Source organism: Atractosteus spatula, unplaced genomic scaffold (assembly GCF_055471065.1).
Source record: "Atractosteus spatula isolate fAtrSpa1 unplaced genomic scaffold, fAtrSpa1.hap1 Scaffold_182, whole genome shotgun sequence".
Classification (NCBI taxonomy): Eukaryota; Metazoa; Chordata; class Actinopteri; order Semionotiformes; family Lepisosteidae; genus Atractosteus; species Atractosteus spatula.
The window spans coordinates 16,162-29,623 of NW_028296744.1; the positions used below are offsets into that span (position 1 = coordinate 16,162).

The following is a 13,462-nucleotide window of genomic DNA, read 5'->3' on the forward strand; positions in this document are numbered from 1 at the left end:
AAAAGGGGGCCGGCCTGCTGGCCGAGAGAGTCGAGGCGCGGGAAAGCGCACGGAGGGAGCACGGGAACGGGGAGGGGGAGAGAGAGACACAGAGGCACAGAGACACACGGATGGACGAGAGACGAGACCGGAGAGGAAGGAGCTCCGGTCCACCTCGCTTGCTTGCTAGCTACGTCTGTCTTTTCACCGCTGAGAGAAGGTAGTGCACCGTTCCCGGAGGCGCTGCAATACCGGGCCGATGCGTGGAGAGGACGGAGCAAGCTCCTGATCCAGCTCCCTGTTCCAAAAATCCGTTTAATATGTGGTCCCCCGATGGGGGACGTATCAGATATTAAACTGATAAGAACAGATACTACACTTGATCTTAGCCAAAAGGCCGAGAAGCGATACCCCCAAAGGCGCGGACCGACGCGCGGGCGTTCCGCTGGCGCACAGTGGCGCAGGCCGACTCTCCTCTGGAGCCCGGGACCCGCGCAGCTGCCGGCCTCCCTGCAGCCAGAGGCCTGCCGCCGGACTCTGCTCCCCCTCTCTCTTGCCTGCCTGCCTGCCTTCCTGCCAGTCCCGGGCGGGGGCCCTGCTCTTTGATCTTCTGTCAACGGCCCGACAACGACCGCAGCCGCGGGGGGCGCCAGCCGCCCGGCCTCCTTAGCTTAGGCCCCTCCCACCGGCAGCAGCTGTGCCCAACCAGCTGCAAGCGAAAGCGGACCGCCAGCACCTGCGGGCAGAGGCAAGGGGCAGCTCTCTCTCTCGGGAGGGACGGGGACGCGCGCGCACACACACACGCCTGCCTGCCTGCCTGCCTGCCTGCCTGCGGAAAAAAAAGAAAGAAAAGGTGTATATACTAAGTTTTTTGGAGGGAAAACGCCCGGCTGTCGAAAGGGGCCCGCCTGCAAGGACGGGGACACACACACACACACACACACACACACACACACACACACACACACACACACACACAAGCCACGCCTGCCTCCCAGGGAAAAGGAGGAAAAAACTAAGTTTTTTGGAGGGAAAACGCACGGGAGCCGAAAAGGGGGCCGGCCTGCTGGCCGAGAGAGTCGAGGCGCGGGAAAGCGCACGGAGGGAGCACGGGAACGGGGAGGGGGAGAGAGAGACACAGAGGCACAGAGACACACGGATGGACGAGAGACGAGACCGGAGAGGAAGGAGCTCCGGTCCACCTCGCTTGCTTGCTAGCTACGTCTGTCTTTTCACCGCTGAGAGAAGGTAGTGCACCGTTCCCGGAGGCGCTGCAATACCGGGCCGATGCGTGGAGAGGACGGAGCAAGCTCCTGATCCAGCTCCCTGTTCCAAAAATCCGTTTAATATGTGGTCCCCCGATGGGGGACGTATCAGATATTAAACTGATAAGAACAGATACTACACTTGATCTTAGCCAAAAGGCCGAGAAGCGATACCCCCAAAGGCGCGGACCGACGCGCGGGCGTTCCGCTGGCGCACAGTGGCGCAGGCCGACTCTCCTCTGGAGCCCGGGACCCGCGCAGCTGCCGGCCTCCCTGCAGCCAGAGGCCTGCCGCCGGACTCTGCTCCCCCTCTCTCTTGCCTGCCTGCCTGCCTTCCTGCCAGTCCCGGGCGGGGGCCCTGCTCTTTGATCTTCTGTCAACGGCCCGACAACGACCGCAGCCGCGGGGGGCGCCAGCCGCCCGGCCTCCTTAGCTTAGGCCCCTCCCACCGGCAGCAGCTGTGCCCAACCAGCTGCAAGCGAAAGCGGACCGCCAGCACCTGCGGGCAGAGGCAAGGGGCAGCTCTCTCTCTCGGGAGGGACGGGGACGCGCGCGCACACACACACGCCTGCCTGCCTGCCTGCCTGCCTGCCTGCGGAAAAAAAAGAAAGAAAAGGTGTATATACTAAGTTTTTTGGAGGGAAAACGCCCGGCTGTCGAAAGGGGCCCGCCTGCAAGGACGGGGACACACACACACACACACACACACACACACACACACACACACACACACACACACACACACAAGCCACGCCTGCCTCCCAGGGAAAAGGAGGAAAAAACTAAGTTTTTTGGAGGGAAAACGCACGGGAGCCGAAAAGGGGGCCGGCCTGCTGGCCGAGAGAGTCGAGGCGCGGGAAAGCGCACGGAGGGAGCACGGGAACGGGGAGGGGGAGAGAGAGACACAGAGGCACAGAGACACACGGATGGACGAGAGACGAGACCGGAGAGGAAGGAGCTCCGGTCCACCTCGCTTGCTTGCTAGCTACGTCTGTCTTTTCACCGCTGAGAGAAGGTAGTGCACCGTTCCCGGAGGCGCTGCAATACCGGGCCGATGCGTGGAGAGGACGGAGCAAGCTCCTGATCCAGCTCCCTGTTCCAAAAATCCGTTTAATATGTGGTCCCCCGATGGGGGACGTATCAGATATTAAACTGATAAGAACAGATACTACACTTGATCTTAGCCAAAAGGCCGAGAAGCGATACCCCCAAAGGCGCGGACCGACGCGCGGGCGTTCCGCTGGCGCACAGTGGCGCAGGCCGACTCTCCTCTGGAGCCCGGGACCCGCGCAGCTGCCGGCCTCCCTGCAGCCAGAGGCCTGCCGCCGGACTCTGCTCCCCCTCTCTCTTGCCTGCCTGCCTGCCTTCCTGCCAGTCCCGGGCGGGGGCCCTGCTCTTTGATCTTCTGTCAACGGCCCGACAACGACCGCAGCCGCGGGGGGCGCCAGCCGCCCGGCCTCCTTAGCTTAGGCCCCTCCCACCGGCAGCAGCTGTGCCCAACCAGCTGCAAGCGAAAGCGGACCGCCAGCACCTGCGGGCAGAGGCAAGGGGCAGCTCTCTCTCTCGGGAGGGACGGGGACGCGCGCGCACACACACACGCCTGCCTGCCTGCCTGCCTGCCTGCCTGCGGAAAAAAAAGAAAGAAAAGGTGTATATACTAAGTTTTTTGGAGGGAAAACGCCCGGCTGTCGAAAGGGGCCCGCCTGCAAGGACGGGGACACACACACACACACACACACACACACACACACACACACACACACACACACACACACACAAGCCACGCCTGCCTCCCAGGGAAAAGGAGGAAAAAACTAAGTTTTTTGGAGGGAAAACGCACGGGAGCCGAAAAGGGGGCCGGCCTGCTGGCCGAGAGAGTCGAGGCGCGGGAAAGCGCACGGAGGGAGCACGGGAACGGGGAGGGGGAGAGAGAGACACAGAGGCACAGAGACACACGGATGGACGAGAGACGAGACCGGAGAGGAAGGAGCTCCGGTCCACCTCGCTTGCTTGCTAGCTACGTCTGTCTTTTCACCGCTGAGAGAAGGTAGTGCACCGTTCCCGGAGGCGCTGCAATACCGGGCCGATGCGTGGAGAGGACGGAGCAAGCTCCTGATCCAGCTCCCTGTTCCAAAAATCCGTTTAATATGTGGTCCCCCGATGGGGGACGTATCAGATATTAAACTGATAAGAACAGATACTACACTTGATCTTAGCCAAAAGGCCGAGAAGCGATACCCCCAAAGGCGCGGACCGACGCGCGGGCGTTCCGCTGGCGCACAGTGGCGCAGGCCGACTCTCCTCTGGAGCCCGGGACCCGCGCAGCTGCCGGCCTCCCTGCAGCCAGAGGCCTGCCGCCGGACTCTGCTCCCCCTCTCTCTTGCCTGCCTGCCTGCCTTCCTGCCAGTCCCGGGCGGGGGCCCTGCTCTTTGATCTTCTGTCAACGGCCCGACAACGACCGCAGCCGCGGGGGGCGCCAGCCGCCCGGCCTCCTTAGCTTAGGCCCCTCCCACCGGCAGCAGCTGTGCCCAACCAGCTGCAAGCGAAAGCGGACCGCCAGCACCTGCGGGCAGAGGCAAGGGGCAGCTCTCTCTCTCGGGAGGGACGGGGACGCGCGCGCACACACACACGCCTGCCTGCCTGCCTGCCTGCCTGCCTGCGGAAAAAAAAGAAAGAAAAGGTGTATATACTAAGTTTTTTGGAGGGAAAACGCCCGGCTGTCGAAAGGGGCCCGCCTGCAAGGACGGGGCACACACACACACACACACACACACACACACACACACACACACACACACACACACACACAAGCCACGCCTGCCTCCCAGGGAAAAGGAGGAAAAAACTAAGTTTTTTGGAGGGAAAACGCACGGGAGCCGAAAAGGGGGCCGGCCTGCTGGCCGAGAGAGTCGAGGCGCGGGAAAGCGCACGGAGGGAGCACGGGAACGGGGAGGGGGAGAGAGAGACACAGAGGCACAGAGACACACGGATGGACGAGAGACGAGACCGGAGAGGAAGGAGCTCCGGTCCACCTCGCTTGCTTGCTAGCTACGTCTGTCTTTTCACCGCTGAGAGAAGGTAGTGCACCGTTCCCGGAGGCGCTGCAATACCGGGCCGATGCGTGGAGAGGACGGAGCAAGCTCCTGATCCAGCTCCCTGTTCCAAAAATCCGTTTAATATGTGGTCCCCCGATGGGGGACGTATCAGATATTAAACTGATAAGAACAGATACTACACTTGATCTTAGCCAAAAGGCCGAGAAGCGATACCCCCAAAGGCGCGGACCGACGCGCGGGCGTTCCGCTGGCGCACAGTGGCGCAGGCCGACTCTCCTCTGGAGCCCGGGACCCGCGCAGCTGCCGGCCTCCCTGCAGCCAGAGGCCTGCCGCCGGACTCTGCTCCCCCTCTCTCTTGCCTGCCTGCCTGCCTTCCTGCCAGTCCCGGGCGGGGGCCCTGCTCTTTGATCTTCTGTCAACGGCCCGACAACGACCGCAGCCGCGGGGGGCGCCAGCCGCCCGGCCTCCTTAGCTTAGGCCCCTCCCACCGGCAGCAGCTGTGCCCAACCAGCTGCAAGCGAAAGCGGACCGCCAGCACCTGCGGGCAGAGGCAAGGGGCAGCTCTCTCTCTCGGGAGGGACGGGGACGCGCGCGCACACACACACGCCTGCCTGCCTGCCTGCCTGCCTGCCTGCGGAAAAAAAAGAAAGAAAAGGTGTATATACTAAGTTTTTTGGAGGGAAAACGCCCGGCTGTCGAAAGGGGCCCGCCTGCAAGGACGGGGACACACACACACACACACACACACACACACACACACACACACACACACACACACACACACAAGCCACGCCTGCCTCCCAGGGAAAAGGAGGAAAAAACTAAGTTTTTTGGAGGGAAAACGCACGGGAGCCGAAAAGGGGGCCGGCCTGCTGGCCGAGAGAGTCGAGGCGCGGGAAAGCGCACGGAGGGAGCACGGGAACGGGGAGGGGGAGAGAGAGACACAGAGGCACAGAGACACACGGATGGACGAGAGACGAGACCGGAGAGGAAGGAGCTCCGGTCCACCTCGCTTGCTTGCTAGCTACGTCTGTCTTTTCACCGCTGAGAGAAGGTAGTGCACCGTTCCCGGAGGCGCTGCAATACCGGGCCGATGCGTGGAGAGGACGGAGCAAGCTCCTGATCCAGCTCCCTGTTCCAAAAATCCGTTTAATATGTGGTCCCCCGATGGGGGACGTATCAGATATTAAACTGATAAGAACAGATACTACACTTGATCTTAGCCAAAAGGCCGAGAAGCGATACCCCCAAAGGCGCGGACCGACGCGCGGGCGTTCCGCTGGCGCACAGTGGCGCAGGCCGACTCTCCTCTGGAGCCCGGGACCCGCGCAGCTGCCGGCCTCCCTGCAGCCAGAGGCCTGCCGCCGGACTCTGCTCCCCCTCTCTCTTGCCTGCCTGCCTGCCTTCCTGCCAGTCCCGGGCGGGGGCCCTGCTCTTTGATCTTCTGTCAACGGCCCGACAACGACCGCAGCCGCGGGGGGCGCCAGCCGCCCGGCCTCCTTAGCTTAGGCCCCTCCCACCGGCAGCAGCTGTGCCCAACCAGCTGCAAGCGAAAGGCTGTGCCCAACCAGCTGCAAGCGAAAGCGGACCGCCAGCACCTGCGGGCAGAGGCAAGGGGCAGCTCTCTCTCTCGGGAGGGACGGGGACGCGCGCGCACACACACACGCCTGCCTGCCTGCCTGCCTGCCTGCCTGCGGAAAAAAAAGAAAGAAAAGGTGTATATACTAAGTTTTTTGGAGGGAAAACGCCCGGCTGTCGAAAGGGGCCCGCCTGCAAGGACGGGGACACACACACACACACACACACACACACACACACACACACACACACACACACACACACACACACACAAGCCACGCCTGCCTCCCAGGGAAAAGGAGGAAAAAACTAAGTTTTTTGGAGGGAAAACGCACGGGAGCCGAAAAGGGGGCCGGCCTGCTGGCCGAGAGAGTCGAGGCGCGGGAAAGCGCACGGAGGGAGCACGGGAACGGGGAGGGGGAGAGAGAGACACAGAGGCACAGAGACACACGGATGGACGAGAGACGAGACCGGAGAGGAAGGAGCTCCGGTCCACCTCGCTTGCTTGCTAGCTACGTCTGTCTTTTCACCGCTGAGAGAAGGTAGTGCACCGTTCCCGGAGGCGCTGCAATACCGGGCCGATGCGTGGAGAGGACGGAGCAAGCTCCTGATCCAGCTCCCTGTTCCAAAAATCCGTTTAATATGTGGTCCCCCGATGGGGGACGTATCAGATATTAAACTGATAAGAACAGATACTACACTTGATCTTAGCCAAAAGGCCGAGAAGCGATACCCCCAAAGGCGCGGACCGACGCGCGGGCGTTCCGCTGGCGCACAGTGGCGCAGGCCGACTCTCCTCTGGAGCCCGGGACCCGCGCAGCTGCCGGCCTCCCTGCAGCCAGAGGCCTGCCGCCGGACTCTGCTCCCCCTCTCTCTTGCCTGCCTGCCTGCCTTCCTGCCAGTCCCGGGCGGGGGCCCTGCTCTTTGATCTTCTGTCAACGGCCCGACAACGACCGCAGCCGCGGGGGGCGCCAGCCGCCCGGCCTCCTTAGCTTAGGCCCCTCCCACCGGCAGCAGCTGTGCCCAACCAGCTGCAAGCGAAAGCGGACCGCCAGCACCTGCGGGCAGAGGCAAGGGGCAGCTCTCTCTCTCGGGAGGGACGGGGACGCGCGCGCACACACACACGCCTGCCTGCCTGCCTGCCTGCCTGCCTGCGGAAAAAAAAGAAAGAAAAGGTGTATATACTAAGTTTTTTGGAGGGAAAACGCCCGGCTGTCGAAAGGGGCCCGCCTGCAAGGACGGGGACACACACACACACACACACACACACACACACACACACACACACACACACACACACACACACAAGCCACGCCTGCCTCCCAGGGAAAAGGAGGAAAAAACTAAGTTTTTTGGAGGGAAAACGCACGGGAGCCGAAAAGGGGGCCGGCCTGCTGGCCGAGAGAGTCGAGGCGCGGGAAAGCGCACGGAGGGAGCACGGGAACGGGGAGGGGGAGAGAGAGACACAGAGGCACAGAGACACACGGATGGACGAGAGACGAGACCGGAGAGGAAGGAGCTCCGGTCCACCTCGCTTGCTTGCTAGCTACGTCTGTCTTTTCACCGCTGAGAGAAGGTAGTGCACCGTTCCCGGAGGCGCTGCAATACCGGGCCGATGCGTGGAGAGGACGGAGCAAGCTCCTGATCCAGCTCCCTGTTCCAAAAATCCGTTTAATATGTGGTCCCCCGATGGGGGACGTATCAGATATTAAACTGATAAGAACAGATACTACACTTGATCTTAGCCAAAAGGCCGAGAAGCGATACCCCCAAAGGCGCGGACCGACGCGCGGGCGTTCCGCTGGCGCACAGTGGCGCAGGCCGACTCTCCTCTGGAGCCCGGGACCCGCGCAGCTGCCGGCCTCCCTGCAGCCAGAGGCCTGCCGCCGGACTCTGCTCCCCCTCTCTCTTGCCTGCCTGCCTGCCTTCCTGCCAGTCCCGGGCGGGGGCCCTGCTCTTTGATCTTCTGTCAACGGCCCGACAACGACCGCAGCCGCGGGGGGCGCCAGCCGCCCGGCCTCCTTAGCTTAGGCCCCTCCCACCGGCAGCAGCTGTGCCCAACCAGCTGCAAGCGAAAGCGGACCGCCAGCACCTGCGGGCAGAGGCAAGGGGCAGCTCTCTCTCTCGGGAGGGACGGGGACGCGCGCGCACACACACACACGCCTGCCTGCCTGCCTGCCTGCGGAAAAAAAAGAAAGAAAAGGTGTATATACTAAGTTTTTTGGAGGGAAAACGCCCGGCTGTCGAAAGGGGCCCGCCTGCAAGGACGGGGACACACACACACACACACACACACACACACACAAGCCACGCCTGCCTCCCAGGGAAAAGGAGGAAAAAACTAAGTTTTTTGGAGGGAAAACGCACGGGAGCCGAAAAGGGGGCCGGCCTGCTGGCCGAGAGAGTCGAGGCGCGGGAAAGCGCACCGAGGGAGCACGGGAACGGGGAGGGGGAGAGAGAGACACAGAGGCACAGAGACACACGGATGGACGAGAGACGAGACCGGAGAGGAAGGAGCTCCGGTCCACCTCGCTTGCTTGCTAGCTACGTCTGTCTTTTCACCGCTGAGAGAAGGTAGTGCACCGTTCCCGGAGGCGCTGCAATACCGGGCCGATGCGTGGAGAGGACGGAGCAAGCTCCTGATCCAGCTCCCTGTTCCAAAAATCCGTTTAATATGTGGTCCCCCGATGGGGGACGTATCAGATATTAAACTGATAAGAACAGATTTTTTTTTTTTTTTTTTATATTTTTATTAGAAAAAAGTACGTTAACAAATCATAAAACAGTCCCACACCAACACCCCCCTAATGTCCCGTGCACAAATCCTTCCAGCGCTCTTTTGCTGCCGCAAACCCCCATCTGTGAATGTCCCACTGGACCCTCCTGGCCACCTCCTCCTTCACCCTCCGCAGGATCCCAAAAGCAGGCTTCTCCACGCCGTGCTTCACCAGGTCTGTCCGGGCATCCCAGATGAAGGCCTTGACCAGGCTGACCAGTAGCCACAGCAGGAACTTCCGGTTCCGGCCCCGGATGCCGGCGATCCCTTTCAGGACGGACGCTTGCGTGATGGGGGAATCGGGGCTTACCTGTGCAAAGAGGGTCCCGCACGATCTCCACACCCTCTGGGCGAAGGCACACTCCCAGAAGACGTGACCCACCGTCTCTTCGCCCGCGCAGCCGTGTCGCGGGCACAGGCTCTGTCTGGAGAGCCCGTGCGCATGCATGACGGCCCTGACCGTCAGCCGACCCCACACGCAGAGCCAGTTCAGGTCCTTCAGCTTGTTATCCAGCCCCTCCGGCTGGACCCGCTGCCAGATGATCCGGGACACACCCGGGATCGCCGGCCGTTCTTCCGCCTTCACCATCCTGTACATGGTCCTGTGATTCAAACAGTTCGTCCCTTCCTTGATCCCCGGGTGTGCCCGCAGCCACCGCACTGCGTGGCGGTAGTGCAGCGGGAGCCGCTCTGCTTTGGGGGTCGTGTTGGTCCAGACCGTCAGGTGCCGCATGCTCGCCGCCAGCCAGAGACTGACAAACCGGCTGCACAGGTGGGCCGGGTTGTCGTGCAGGACCGTGCACAGGCTCGCTATGAAGGCGCAGTCCAACTTCGCCGGGAAGTCCAAGATCCCCCGACCCCCATCGGCCAGGGGTCTGTACATATCACACCTCTTCACCCGTTCGTAGGTGTGACCCCAGACGAAGTTGAAGATGCTCCTCACCAGATCTCTCCGCTTCCGGACCGGCAGGGGGTACACTACCGCCAGGTGGAGAAGCAGAGGCAGGACTTCCGCCTTCAGTACCAGCGCCTTCCCGATCCAGGTTAGCGATCGTTGCTGCCACAGGCCTAGCTTCCGGTTGACTTTCCGGAACCCGGCCTCCCAGTTGACACCTCCAGGATCTGTGGAGTGAAAGCTCACCCCCAGGATCTTCAGCGGCCCAGTCGTCCGTGACAGACCGCCAAAGTCCCGCGGCTCGCTCGGCCAGGTCCCGAAGACCTTCACTAAGCTCTTGGCCCTGTTCAGTCGGGCGCCGGTACCTCTTGAGAAATCCTCGACAATGCTGAGCGCCCTCCCCAGGCCGCCTTCAGAGCCCAGGAAGAGCGTGACGTCGTCTGCATATGCCGCGATCTTCGCCATCTGCCCTCCTCCACCTGGCACCAGGATCCCATCCACTCCCGGATCCCTCCTGAGCTGGTCCAGGAGGATCTCTAGGAAAAGCACATACAGCAGGGGCGAGAGAGGACAGCCCTGTCGCACACCACACCGCACTGGAATATGCCCGCCCAACGCTCCGTTGACGCATACCCGGGATGCCACCCCGTTGTACAAGGTCCGGACCCACCTGACAAACCCGTCCGGCAGACCCTTCCTCTCCAGGAGTGCCCACAGAATCTCGTGATGGACCCGGTCAAAGGCCTTGGTCTGGTCGAGGCTCACCAGCAGGAGCGGCAGGCCTCTATCTTCCACCCACGCGATGACGTCGCGGATCAGCTGCAGGGTCCAGCTGATCTTGCGGCCTGCCACACCACACGTCTGGTCAGCCTGCACCAAGGCCGGCATCACTGTTCTCAGGCGACCGCCCAGCACCCTGGCCAAGATCTTATAGTCAGTGCACAGGAGCTGGATTGGCCGCCAATTCCCCAGGTCTGCCTTGTCACCTCCCTTATGGACGAGGGAGATGACACCGATCTTCATGGTGGCACCGAGCCCATCACGATCCAGCACCTCGTTGAATACCTGCACCAAGAGCGGCTCCAGCTGGTCAAAAAAGGTGAGGTAAAACTCGGTCGGTAGACCGTCTATGCCAGGGACAGTGCCCTTCTTCATCCCCATCAGGGCAGATCGGATCTCTGCCCCTGACACTGCCCCGCCCAGAGCAGCGGGGTCGTCTACCGCCGGCTCCACTCCGTCCAGGAGCCTGCTCCTGATACCGGCGTCGGTCTCCTTCTCAGCAAACAGGGTGCTGTAATATTCTGTGGCACACTCCAACATCCCGGGTATGGAAGTGGCTACAGACCCGTCCGTCCTCCGAACGCCGTCAAAGAAGCCTCGCTCTTGTTGCCTCCTCACGGCGCCGAAGAACTGGGACGAGCAGCTTTCGTCATTCTCCCTCCAGACTCCACGGAGCCTGAAAAGAAAGTCCTTAGCCCACTGCAGCCACTTACCCCTAAGCAGGCTCTTGATGTGGGCGATCTTCTCCCCCTCGTAAGCGCCCCCTTGGTTCAGCTGCGCATACAGTGCCTCGAGCTCCTCCTGGAGCTTGGTGCACTGGCGGTCCTCCAAACTGCGGCGGATCCTGCAGTACTTCTTCGTCACCACCGCGATGGTGCGCTTGCAGGACTCCCACCAGTGCACCGCCGAACTGAAGGCGTCCCTCCTCTCCGCACATGCCCTCAGCACTGTAGCGATCTTCCTCTGGTATCTCGCCTCCTGCAGGACTTGCCTGTTCAGCTTCCAGTATCCGGCCTGGAAACGAGGGTCCTCAACACCAAAGGAAGCCGTCAGCATGTGATGGTCGGAAAACCAAGTAGGGGTCGCTTGCCTGCTTAGGGTCGTCCAGTTCGCCGAAGTGAAGACATAATCCAGCCGCCTGAAGGTCCCCCTTCCGTTGTCCCAGGTGTGATGTGCGACATTCTGAAATCCGTCCCGCAGGCCAAAATCTGCAATCAGAGACCGTAACCCATGGGCACCCTCACCTTGTGAGTCCCCCAGGTCGATGTTAAAATCCCCGCCGATGATCAGCTCTCTGTTTGTGTACAGCAGGGGCTCCAGATCTTTCAGGAAGGAGCCCTGCTGCCGCCGGTCCGCCGGGACATACACACCGATCAGCCGGGTCCGCACCCCGTGCCGGGTCCCGTCGACCACCAGCAGGCGCCCGGGGACCACAGAGCTGACCACCTGTGCCGCAAACCCTGGGGAACCACACAGGATGCCCACGCCAGAGGAGTTCACCCCCCCAACGCTCCACCACGAGGGCCCCTTTGTCCACTCCTTCTGGTAAGCGAGCACATCGTCGTGGTCTTTCAGATGGGTCTCCTGCAAAAAGCAAATATCCAAAAGCCTTTGGGACAAATATCGGAAAACTCCAGCTCGTTTCTCCCGGTTCCGCAGACCCCTCACATTAGCCGTGGCCACTGTGAAGGTCATGGCTGCTCCGGGGGGCTGTCACTCTCCATACCGTCGCTGGAGCTAGAGCTGGGTGGATGCTCTGCCCCTGCTGCACTGACCGAACTGTCGGTGTCTGTCCCCTCGATGTAGGTGACCGAAGGGACTGGGCTCACGCCCACCTCCATGTCAGAGACGGGGTCGGGCCCGGGATCGAGAACAAATCCGGGGCTGAGACCGAGGCCGGGGTCGGGGCCCCGGTCAGGGTGGGGGTCGGGGTCGGGGTCGGGGGGAGGGGGGTCGGGAGAGGGGTTGGGGCTGGAGCCCGGGTCAGGGTCAGGCCGGCGCGAGTACTCGCGGTCCGGGGTGTCGACCTGGCACGTCACCACAGGGCTCCCCTCACCTGAAAGGCACTGCGCCACAGAGAAGGGGCCCCGTGCCACGACTCTGTCTCCCTGCCCAGGGGGGAGGGAGCCTGCGGTGTCCCCCAGCTCCTGGCCGTCCTGCGTTGACGCTGGCGCTGCCCCCTCCTCCATCTCCTCCTGGTCTGCCATCGCCTCCCGGTCTGCCATCACCTCCTGCTCTGGCGCCGTCACCAGAGCTGCTACCGTCTCCGGGACGAGCTCCGCCTCCCCGTAGTACTCCCTGGATGTCTTCTTCTTCTTGTCGCCCGTCTCCATCTGTCCCTTGCCAGCCTGCGACCGCTTCCTAGGCTTCTTCCTCAACACGGGCATGTGGTGCATCTCCTCCTCCTCCTCACCTGCCCCCCGCGCTGCGGTTGGTCCTGCGTCTGCTCGGGCGGGGGGGGCCTTCACCACATCCGCCCAGCTCCCGACCACCCCGTCTTCGGCCCGAGATGGTCCCTCCTGCGGGTCGTCGCCGTCCTCCTCATGCTGCCTCCCCTTCCCCTTCCCCTTCCCCTTCCGTCTCGGCCGCACCACCACCGTCCATCCGGCATCCTTCCCGGCTCCCCCAGGGACCGCTCCACCACCATCCTGATGTTCGTCCTCGGTGTCCCCAGCCTCACTGCCTTCCGACTCCGTTTCTCCCACCGCCAGGCCGGATCCGTCATGGACAGCTCTGGCATACTCGGCGTTCCTAAGGAGGCAGTTGCGATACAAATGTCCAGTGTTGCCACACAAGGAACACTCTTTAACGGGACAATTCCGGGCCTGATGACCCCGCCGGTGGCACTTCCCACACTCCGCCGCGTTGCACTCGGCCTCCCGGTGCCCGGACTCCCGACACTTCCGACAGAACGGCGGCTGATTCCCGTAGAACAAGTACCCCCTACCTGGACCAATGGCGAAAGTGGCAGGCGGGTGGGCGAAACCGTCCTTACTTCTGTCGTCTGGCCTCAGCTCAACGTGATACTGCCTCTTCCCGGTCCAGACCTTGTAGGGGTCCATGATGATACGAGGGGGGTCCAACACGTCGACGTAACGACGGAGGAAGGTCGTGACGTCACTATCGGGAACAA

The 13,462-nt window shown here is 62.3% G+C and overlaps 9 non-coding genes across 9 annotated transcripts; all 9 read right to left on the reverse strand.

Moving 5' to 3' along the window:
- Nucleotides 1–197: 197 nt before the first annotated feature.
- On the reverse strand, nucleotides 198–388 carry LOC148808934 (U2 spliceosomal RNA). Its single transcript, XR_016087740.1, has one exon. It is a non-coding gene; the product is annotated as a U2 spliceosomal RNA (small nuclear RNA).
- An 837-nt stretch (nucleotides 389–1,225) lies between these two features.
- Nucleotides 1,226–1,416, reverse strand: LOC148808935 (U2 spliceosomal RNA). The gene has a single exon (XR_016087741.1). It is a non-coding gene; the product is annotated as a U2 spliceosomal RNA (small nuclear RNA).
- An 841-nt stretch (nucleotides 1,417–2,257) lies between these two features.
- On the reverse strand, nucleotides 2,258–2,448 carry LOC148808936 (U2 spliceosomal RNA). The gene has a single exon (XR_016087742.1). It is a non-coding gene; the product is annotated as a U2 spliceosomal RNA (small nuclear RNA).
- An 841-nt stretch (nucleotides 2,449–3,289) lies between these two features.
- LOC148808937 (U2 spliceosomal RNA) lies at nucleotides 3,290–3,480 on the reverse strand. The gene has a single exon (XR_016087743.1). It is a non-coding gene; the product is annotated as a U2 spliceosomal RNA (small nuclear RNA).
- An 840-nt stretch (nucleotides 3,481–4,320) lies between these two features.
- LOC148808938 (U2 spliceosomal RNA) lies at nucleotides 4,321–4,511 on the reverse strand. Its single transcript, XR_016087744.1, has one exon. It is a non-coding gene; the product is annotated as a U2 spliceosomal RNA (small nuclear RNA).
- An 841-nt stretch (nucleotides 4,512–5,352) lies between these two features.
- LOC148808939 (U2 spliceosomal RNA) lies at nucleotides 5,353–5,543 on the reverse strand. Its single transcript, XR_016087745.1, has one exon. It is a non-coding gene; the product is annotated as a U2 spliceosomal RNA (small nuclear RNA).
- Nucleotides 5,544–6,418: 875 nt separating this feature from the next.
- LOC148808940 (U2 spliceosomal RNA) lies at nucleotides 6,419–6,609 on the reverse strand. Its single transcript, XR_016087746.1, has one exon. It is a non-coding gene; the product is annotated as a U2 spliceosomal RNA (small nuclear RNA).
- An 843-nt stretch (nucleotides 6,610–7,452) lies between these two features.
- LOC148808941 (U2 spliceosomal RNA) lies at nucleotides 7,453–7,643 on the reverse strand. The gene has a single exon (XR_016087747.1). It is a non-coding gene; the product is annotated as a U2 spliceosomal RNA (small nuclear RNA).
- Nucleotides 7,644–8,450: 807 nt separating this feature from the next.
- Nucleotides 8,451–8,644, reverse strand: LOC148808942 (U2 spliceosomal RNA). The gene has a single exon (XR_016087729.1). It is a non-coding gene; the product is annotated as a U2 spliceosomal RNA (small nuclear RNA).
- Nucleotides 8,645–13,462: the final 4,818 nt, after the last annotated feature.